This window comes from Diabrotica virgifera, chromosome 5, assembly GCF_917563875.1.
Source record: "Diabrotica virgifera virgifera chromosome 5, PGI_DIABVI_V3a".
Classification (NCBI taxonomy): Eukaryota; Metazoa; Arthropoda; class Insecta; order Coleoptera; family Chrysomelidae; genus Diabrotica; species Diabrotica virgifera.
This window is the reverse complement of record NC_065447.1, coordinates 174,146,247-174,156,829: the sequence shown is the minus strand read 5'-3', so window position 1 is coordinate 174,156,829 and position 10,583 is coordinate 174,146,247. Positions and strand designations below refer to the sequence as shown.

The window sequence follows — 10,583 nt, the reverse complement described above, 5'->3', positions numbered from 1 at the left end:
TACTTTGTGTAAAGATCGGGTATTTTCTAAGAAAAAATGAAAAGGCAGTGAGTGAATGAGCCGTCTCTCGGTCTCTCTTCAGGTAGTTCTCGAATTAATAGATATGACAGCCTGTGTGGGGAAATATTTTGTGTCGAATTAAAAAATTATTATTTTTTTACTTAAATGTTTGTAAATAGGCACAAAATATGCATGTTTCTTTAAAAATATGCAAAATTTAGTTAAGTTCTCAAATATGCGAAATATGCATGCAATATGCATTTAGCATAAAATCCGCTCCCTAATAATAATACTAAACTAGAAAAATAACAGAAAATATTACTAATACCATTTCAACTAGGTGCAAAGCTGCAAGAAATGTTTAAAATGATCTCCTTTACAGGTAACAGAAGAATTCTATATTCATCATTGGCGCGCGTACGGGTAATGGTCTGAATTTTTGGAAGAAAAAAATAGTACGCCACTGAGATATGTCAAACTAAAAATCATTTTTGAATTTCTCGTTCAATTGACGACAAAAAATCTTTCTTGCATTTTTTTTTCATATGCGGCGCCGTTTTTATGCAAAAAAATTAAACATCTTAACGTTTACAAAGTATTTGAACTAAGTTTCTATGCATATGGAAACTACCTCAAATACTTGGTAAGCGTTAAGATGTTTTATTTTTTTTTGTATAAAAACGGCGCCTCATATGAAAAAAAGGAAAGAAAGATTTTTTGTCGTAAATTGAACGAGGACTTCAAAAATGATTTTAGTTTGACATATCTCAGTGGCGTACTATTTTTTTCTTCAAAAAATTCAGACTATTACCCGTACGCGCGCCAATGATGAATATAAAATTCTTCTGTTATCTGTAAAGGAGATCATTTTAAACATTTCTTACAGCTTTGCACCTAGTTGAAATCTTATTAGTAATATTTTCTGTTATTGTTCTAGTTTAGTATTATTATATTGGATAGTTCTTGATGATGTATTAAGAAATGAAAAATACGCGCCAAGATGTTTTATTTTTCTGCATAAAAACGGTGGAATTTAAAAATAATTTTTAATTCGAAATATCTCATTGGCGTACTATTTTTTTCTTTAAAAAAATTCAGACCATTGCCCGTAGGCGCGCCAATGATGAATACAAAATTCTAAATTGTATGTCAAAAAATTCGTAATAACTACCTCCTAAAACTCACCAAATTTCATTTTCATACTCAACTGGTCTTAGAGCAATAAATAAATTGGCAGTTTGAAATAAAAATTTCAACACCCCTTATCTCCGAAACTAAGCATTTGCGGACATATGTTTATAGAGCAAACTGGTATTAATTTTGCATGTAGAATTAGCCCTTAAAATTTTTCATACTTATTTACTAACACCCTGTATATCCCAAAAAATTTTAATTTAAAAATAAAAATCTACCTGTTTCTGGATTTTTCCTTAACGTCGCCGGTTTATGAAATAATGAATTTATCCGCTACTTTATGGACGCACTGTATATAAATTTTGTCTGTTGTGGTTCTTATAAACTCTTTGTTATATACGTAATTATAATTACATTAATCTAAAGCTTACTTTGTCCGCTATGAGTAGCGGCTTTCCTTTATGTTAATTTCCAGGCATGACACAAACTGCTTTTTACTTCTACATCATCTTCATCATCATCATTTAACCCGGATCTATCCACTGCTGGATATAGGTCTCACTCAGTATTTTCCATGTGTTTTTGTTTTGTGCTGTTTGCATCCAATTTTTGTCGATCAGTTTTATGTCATCAGACCATCTTGTTGGCGGACGACCTCTACTTCGATATGCTTCTTGTCGTGGTCTCCAGTGTTTTATTCGCTATGTCCATTCGGTGTTATCCGACATTCTAGCCATGTGCCCTGCCCAGTTCCACTTTAGGGTCATAATTCTTTCTATCGCATCTGTCACTTCTGTTCTCCGTCTTATTTCCTTGTTTGTAATTCGATCCTTACGAGAAATGCCTCGTTTTCGAGCGTTAGAAAAAAAATCGAGTGTTTCATGGCTCTTTGGGTAACACACATTTTATTTCTTACTTTCTTGGTTATTGTTAAAGTTTCTGCACCATATGTAATTACTGGCAACACGTACGTACTCATTTTTATCTTTTCTTTTGAGACAGTCTTAGACTAAAATAAACATTGGATGCTAAAAACGTTAGTTAGTTGACCTTATACAATCAAGGTCCACCAATCCTTCCAGCAAACTCCATTAAATCAACAACGTGCCTGCTCTTCCAACATAAATCTTTCCATGTGTCCCGCAGAATTTAATCTTCATGATGTAGTGACTGCCTTTATAGACATAAACACTTTAAGCAAACAACAAACATATTTTGGATAAATAACAGGATTTTTAAAAGTGCGCAACACGTGAAAAATGTGACAAACGAGCGCGCGCAGGAAATCAATACGGTCGCTTTCCTTATGCAGGAAATTTCTTCGTGTTTAGGAAAATAAGAGCAGCTTTTGTCTGTGACATAAGTTTTATATAATCTATATTAGATTGCTTCAAAACGTGTCGGTGAGTATGATACAACTTCCAATTTATGTTTAATTTTAGAGTTGGCATGACAGATTCTAATGAGGAAAATATGAGTTAATGCAAATTATTATTATTGTTTGTTAAGAAGGTTATGTTTGTGATGGTAATTATAAGATAAAATTTAAGATATTTTCAAGCTATCTCACACAACCGAATATTTAGCCTTTTATCAAAAGTAGAACATTAATTATTTTTCAGATAAATTAAAATATGGAAAAGTTATTAATTTCACGGTATCATTTTTGCATGTTTTCTTAAAACGATCATAACATCAAGACTTTTAAAGTTATTTAAAGTCATTTGAACTTTGTTATGTAACCCTTTTTGTAACCAAGGCCTTTCATAGTTGTTCATGACCTTAGCAGTGACATTTTTTGGATACGGAGTTGTACCGTTAATTGCCAATTAAAAAGCTGTAAAATCAAGTTTATTGCGCATGAAACTGTGTTGTCAGGTACAGAGAAAATTGCCAAAATAAAAGTAGGTAAATATCATTAATCTAAAGCAGTGCTTGTTTAAGAACTGTTGTGATTTAATTAATAATAATCAACCAAGCAGTCCTATTTCATTTTTTTTATCATTTTTGTTTTTTATCATACCATTATGATCAACCTGTTGGCGTCCACTGATGGACATAGGCCTCCCTCAGCTCTTTAAATATGTCTCTGTCTTGTGTAGCTTGCATCCAGTGACTGCTAACACGCTTCAAGCGATTAGTCCATCTAGTTAGTGGGCCTCATCAGCTCCGTGAGGTTCTTGTCTTGGCCTCCACTCGACAATACGTTACGGTTATCTGATAATTTGGCGACGTGTCCTGTCCAATTCTATTTTAGCGATGCGATTTTTTCGATAGCGTCTCTTCTTTTTGTTCTACGATGTAAATCTTCGTTTGGGGTTCGGTCTCTTCGCTACTTTCTTTGTGGATGTTAATGTTTCCTGTCCATAAGTGAGTACAAGTAACACACATTCGTCAACAATTTTCCTTTTGATGCATATGGGTAGGTCCGATTTAAATACATAGTTTAATTTATCAAACGCTACTCAGGTTAATCCTAAGCGATGTGGGAACTCGACATGTCTGGTTGTCTCTGCCCAACTGAATTTCATATCCATATATAAGTACTTATACAATGCAATCTGCTCAATATCCCTTCCATAAACGGCAATATTACGATTTAGCACCAGATTAGTCATTGTTTGCGTCTTGTTCATGATAATATTTAGTCCGACCTCCAAGGAAACATATAATATAATTGTCCCAACATTATTATTGCATCATCGCCAGAGGATTTGATAATATAATATGTTATTTCTAAAAGTGTAATTTTTACTTTGTAGGTCGTAATTTATGGCATTAATTCTGATCCTGGATCGGTGGATATCTTTATTTAATTTCTTCATTTTTGTGTAGTTGGAGTCGTATTTTTCTGTCAGTTTTTTTCTTTTACTTGTAAGCTCTTTGAAATTTTATCTTTGTTTTTCTTTATGTCTTTATGGACCCCGCCGGTTGTGCAGGACTCCTTTTCGTTTCTTTTAGTGTCTTCATTATACCATCATTTGCTTGTTAATAATAATAATAATAATAAATAAATAATAAAATAAAGAAGTACAAGTACCAAATATAAAAATATAGGAAAAAAATCTCTGTAAAAGGGACAAGAGAACAACATAGCACAACACGAATGCTGTGCCTGCTGATCAAAGCTCTGGCCCTTTTTTAACAATTAAAGAACATTTTCTGCTGGCATATATAAATCAAATATATAACAGTTATATTACAGTTAATTAAATTTAAATAATAGAAATAAAATAAAAAAGAAACTACAGGTGATAGGACATGAAAAGTAATGTTTATAGGGTATTATGTGGTGACTCAAGAATATGTAATTTCATTTTTCTTTTGAATGAGTTAATAGGTAGTTTTTTCATTGATTCAGGGATACTATTATATAAGTTGTAAATATTATAAGAGGATGACTTATGGAATGTTGTTGTTTTGTACGTGGGTGGAGATATCAAACCTTTGGATCTGACATTAATATTGTGAACGTCTGTCCTGAACTTAATTCTGTCATATAGATATGGCGGACATTTTGTTACTATTATACGATGATAGAGACAAAGAGCATGGAGTTTTCGTCGGTTCGCCATATCAAACCATTTAGCATCCTTAAGCTTATAGGAGACACTCTTATACTTCCTAATACCGTAAATAAATCTAAGGCATGACTTCTGCACTTGTTGTAATGAACTGTATGCTTTTTGAATATAAGCCGACACATGTTTTTTAAATTTAAGATCAGAATCTAGGAATAAACCCAAGCTTTTGGACACATCAGTGCAATTAATTTTATTATTTTGCAACAAAATTTGAATATTTCTCCTAATACTGTCTTTGTTTTTACCGAAAACCATAGCGGATGATTTAATAGGATTTAATTTTAGTTGATGTTTTTCAGATTCAATTACGAGTTTAGATAGATCACTATTAAGCTTTTCTGAAGCACTTGCCAAATCAGTAGGAGAGAATGTATAATACACTTGAGTATCATCAGCATAACAATGAACACTAACATTATATAAATTGGATGTTAAATTAGAAATATAAATACTAAAAATAAGTGGCCCAAGGATAGATCCTTACGGAACACCTCGAGATATATTTAATAAATCAGAAGCCGATTATAGAATACCGTTAGTTTCGACATATTGCTGCCGATTACTAAAATAACTTTTCAATAATTTAATCGCATCTAACGAAAATCCGACATAGTGTAAAATACCAAACAGTAATTCATGAGAAATAGTATCAAATGCCTTAGAAAAATCAAGAAGAATCAATACAGTACATTTATTTAGTCTGTCCTTTTTAGAATATCATCCACAATATTTAGCAAAGCAGTGCTACAGCTATAGCCACTGCGAAAGCCAGACTGGAAGGAAGTATTTTATATTTATCTAAGTGACTTTTGATTTGAAGATACATAATTTTTTCTAAAACTTTTGATAGTACAGTTAACAGACTAATAGGTCTTAATTCACCAAGCTTTTTTACTTCCTTTATTTTAGGAATTGGTATAACTCTAGCAATTTTCCAAGCATCGGGAAAAACATTATTTGCCAAACAAGTATTAATTATGTCAGTTACATAACGAACAATGAATGGGCAACACATAAGTATCATATCAATATTGAGTAAGTCAGAACCTGTAAATTTGGATTTTATTTCTAATAGTAATTGATAGACGAATATTTGCCCAACAGTCTCAAACTTAAACAAATGTGAAAAAATTTTTCTAACATTATTATTATAAAAGTATAAAAGATTTAGATCAAGTGGCATATTTGTTAGAGCATTAGACAAGAAATGAGAATTTATTTCATTGGGCCTATTCAAAAATTCTGGTAGAATATTGTTTTTCTTTGTACTGTTAATATTTAACTGATTCAATTGTTTCCACATTATTTTACTTGAATTACCCCCCAAGAAATTTATTTCTAAATAAGATTTCTTCTCATTGCGTAACATAATATTGGCTTGGTTCCTCAAAGTTTTATAATAATTCCAATGAGCTAAATTTTTAGTCCTTTTACAACGTGTAAATGCTTTATTTCTAAGTGTAATAATTAACTGAATATTGTCTGTGAGCCAAGGTGAACGATTTTTCTGTATTTTAATTAATTTAGAAGGAGCTACAAAATCAAAAAGATCTGTTAAAATACTGTTAAAAAACAATACCTTTTCATTAACATCAGGAATATTTAACATATGAAAAAATGGTGAGTAAAGTAACAAATTTTGAAAATATTCAAGGTCAATGTCTTTTAAATTTCATCTGTATATCATTTGAATTTCAGATTTATTTACAAATTCCTTAAGAGAACAGTAAACAATAAAATGATCAGACTGTTCTTCTGGAATAACTATAGTATCTGCCTCTAATGTTGGAGTATTATCTGTAACCAAAATCAAGTCCAGTAAAATAGATGTTGTTCTTGTGACGCGAGTAGGTTTATTTATTAATTGTTTCAGATTAAATGAATCAATAGACTCACTAAAGAGAACCGTTTTTCTTTCACTAACATCCAACATGTCAATGTTGAAATCTCCACCCATAACCATATAATCACATTCAGGTATGTAGATAGAAACAGTGTCTTCAAACGTGTTAAGAAATTCGACAAAATTCTGCTTTGGCGGCCTATAAAAGTTACCAATTAAAAACTTGCTTTTATTAACTTTAATCGTTATCCATATGTGTTCTAAGTGATTTGAAATATTTTTAAATAATTCTACAAACAAAATGTTACAATTTATATGTATAAAAAGCTACACCTCCTCCATTTGTATTTCTGTCACATCGAATAAAATTATATCCCCGAATCAACAAATTTTCAGACAATAGGTCAGGAGATAAACGAGTTTCCTGAAGACCTACAATATCAGAACGCCTATTCAATAACATAGATTTAAATTCAACAAAATGCAAAGTTAATGATCTTACATTAAAAAAAGCAATTGATAAGTTTTTCATATCTTACCACCTATTTGGTTTTATAAAAATAAAAAAGTATTTGTAAATAATAACAAGTAAATAAAACTATGTACTAAATAAGAAAAAGAAAAAAAACAAGGCTGTTCACTGCGAACCTGCTGTGTTCGTATACTTCTTTCTTCACTCCTGCTAAAGACCGGCTAAATCATCTGAACCATTAATTAAGCGTTTTTTTTCCAGGAAAGAAAGCATAAATCTTCCCCTCTCTGGACCAAGCATTTTTTTACCCACTTTGTCTTTGACTTCCCGTAGAAGTTCTTAACGTTGTTTCGTTAACTCTTCAACAATAGAGATACCTGTTCCTTTTAGTTTCTTTTTATTGGCATAAATATGATTTCTGGACACCAGTGACGAAAATTTTAGAATTACCGGTCTTACTTTTTGTGACATTTCTTCTTTTTTACGAAAACCAGTACGGTATGCTGCTTCAATTTGGCAATCGGAAACATTAATTTTTTCGTTAAAGATATTATTTAAATTGTCTTTTAAGTTTTCATTTGTGCTTTCCGATAAACAAAACACTCTTAATGAATAATTTTTATGGGATTGTTCCAAGAAGTCGATGGAATTTTTTAAATCCTTATTCTCCGCTTGTATATCAGACATTTGGGCCTCCATTGAACTAATTTTCTTATCGATATCATCAAAACGAGTTTTAAATTTCTCTTGGAACATATCTGTAAGTTTTTCAATAATAGTATCTAAAAACCTCTTATCTGACAGAAACTCATTAACAATATCTATAGATAGTTTTTTTAGTTCTGATTTTTGTCTTTCTGTAAAAACCATTTTTATAGAAGAAATAAGGTACTCACTGTAATTATAGATCAGATTTATCAAATAACTATACTTTAATGATAATCACTTTAGCTGGAGTGCAAACACGTCTAGTCGCTACCAACAGACATGAACGACTGTTCAATAGTTCAAATATCTATTTCGTTTTATAAGTCATGTATATGTCTGGTTAGTGTATTTTCATACAAATCGTTGTTTTCTGGGGGAACCCATTCCATTTTTCGTATTTTTAATATGAGCTTGATTTTTTCAATTTGACATTTAATCGTATCGTTGCTCGGATTAATCTGTGATCCCTCAATATCGAAAATTTGTTGAGTACTTCAATGTTTTTGAATATTTCTTTTTTCTATGGATGCTATGCAATGTGCAACTTCTCTCACTACTTACATACATTCAAATTGAACAATTTCTCAGGCAGTGAGAAAAGTCAGCCATTGAAGTGAGAAATATTTTTTCTCACGGGTTCACCGCCGGTTTACATACATATGATCGCCATTTCCATGGTAACGTGCACAATACAAACACAATTATTTTTGTCAAACAAAATGTGTTCAAACTTGTCAAAACTTATCAAAAATTACCTTCTAAGACTGTTTAACTGTAAATTATAATTTTAAATAAATAAAGTATATAAATATTAAGAATATTAAATACCTATGTGTATAATATATGAATTTTATTTCAATTTAGGCATATAATATACCTAAAAGCACCTAAATTATTTAATTTTGAAGTTTGAACTCTTGAAAAAAACGGATCCATAGAAAAAGTACAGTGTACAACACGAGAGAAAATGACATATTTCTCTCTCGATTAATTTGCGGCACTCACCTCCTGCCTCGGCTCGTGCCAACAAACTTCTGCGCTCGTGAGAAATATGTCTTTTTTCTCTCTTGTTGTACAATATACTATTCTATTCGTTTTGATAAAATCTATCTAATTGTTAAACAAAATCTAGCTCTCCTCACCAGCTTCATATCGATATAGATATTTTTATGACAATCAGAGTATTACGTATTCAAAAAAAAAATTGACAATTTAGTGACGATATGAAAATTTTTTTTCTACGAGCGTGCAAAAATGTCTACTTTTCCGCACGCATTTTAGTTTGGAAAGTTTTACTTTTCCGCACTGAATTTACATACATATTGTGCTTTTAATATAACCTATTATATTTTATATTTTATTATATTATATTTTAAGTACCTGTTTGCTGATTTTTTCGGTAACAGATTAAGATTATCGACAACGTCGGGAATAGATGGGGGTAGTTCTTCGTCACTTGATGCCATCTAAATCACTGAATTATTTTAAAATTCGTAAGTAAAGATGCGTGGAAATTTTAAAGTGTGTGATGTGCTTTTTGAAAATAATTGCTTTGTTTGATATCGTTGCTATGACTTTAAAATATTAAAACCTGTATTGCAGATTTAGGCACCGCATTGACTTTAATTAGGGATTATTATAACTTATTAGCGTTATTTTTTAATTCAATTAATTGATTAAGATTTGGTAATTTCTTAACCGCTCGTAGAAAAAATGTTGTTCCTAACTCTTGCGGAAAGTCTCTTTTCCGCACTCGACTGCTTGCCGAACTCAGCTTCGCGTCGTTCGGCACTAGTTAGGAAAATAACTATATTTGGACCAAATTTCATCATCGTCACCATTTACCAGAATCTTAGGTATAGCTAGTTGGTTATATATGTAGACCTTCAGTACATTTCTTTAGATTTGATAACATATTACGATGTTGCGTTCGGTCTTCTTCTTCTTTTTTGTTTATTGTTGGACTCCAGATAGTTATCTCTTTGCTCAACGTTTCATATCATGTCGTGCCATTTTCATTTTAAAGCAGCTGTGCTAATGGTGATACGATAGTTCAATGTCTTGAACTATCTTATCACCAATCCACATGTTTGTTGTCTGTCTTTTCTGCTTTAACAATTAAAACATAATGTTTTGCAATAGAATAAGCCTAAAATACTCATAGGGAGCTGATAGAGGAAGGTTTCAACTTGAATTTAGAAACTTGATAAAAAAATAAAATTTGTTATTGTTTTTTGAAATGCCTTGAAAATTGTCATTTTTGTTCATTTTCCTTTTTTTTTCAGTTTTAAATTGTTTTTAACTCGCAAAGAATTTTAGACGTTTAAAAAAAGAATTGCAAGAAATATTTTTTGTTCAGAAGGATCCAAAAAAATAAAAAAAATTTGCCCTTGGCGAAAAAGTTGATTTTTACAATTTGTTCAAAAAAATTGTTTAAATAACATTGGAAGCACTCTCTGTCTGAATAACTTTTTGACCCCTATTTTTTGTATCTTACTAATGTGATTATTCATAATTATTTTATGAGAATATTTTTTCTAATAAAATCTTATCTAACAAGCGCTTCATTACCAATTAAAAAACAAATTTTAAAATAAAATAAGAACAAAATATTCATAGGCAGCTGATATAAGAAGGTTCAACCTTGAATTTTTGAACTTGGTGAATTCAAAAATAATATTTTTTACTTGTGTTTTGAGCCTTAAAAATCATGTTTAGTTTTTTTCAGTTTTAACTTGATTAAAACTCGAAAACAATCAACTTTTAAAAAAATTATAAGAGACCTTTTTTGTTCAGAATGATACAAAATATGCAAAAAAATTATACAGGCCGAAAAAAAATA

General features: G+C 30.8%; 1 protein-coding gene across 1 annotated transcript in view; it reads left to right on the top strand.

The window, feature by feature from the left end:
- The first annotated feature begins 2,244 nt into the window (after positions 1-2,244).
- LOC126885216 (transmembrane protein 181) overlaps positions 2,245-10,583 on the top strand; it is a 97,453-nt gene continuing 89,114 nt past the window's right edge. The window contains exon 1 of the mRNA XM_050651670.1: positions 2,245-2,537. The gene's annotated coding sequence lies outside the window, so the exon portion shown is untranslated. The remainder of the gene's footprint in view (positions 2,538-10,583) is intronic.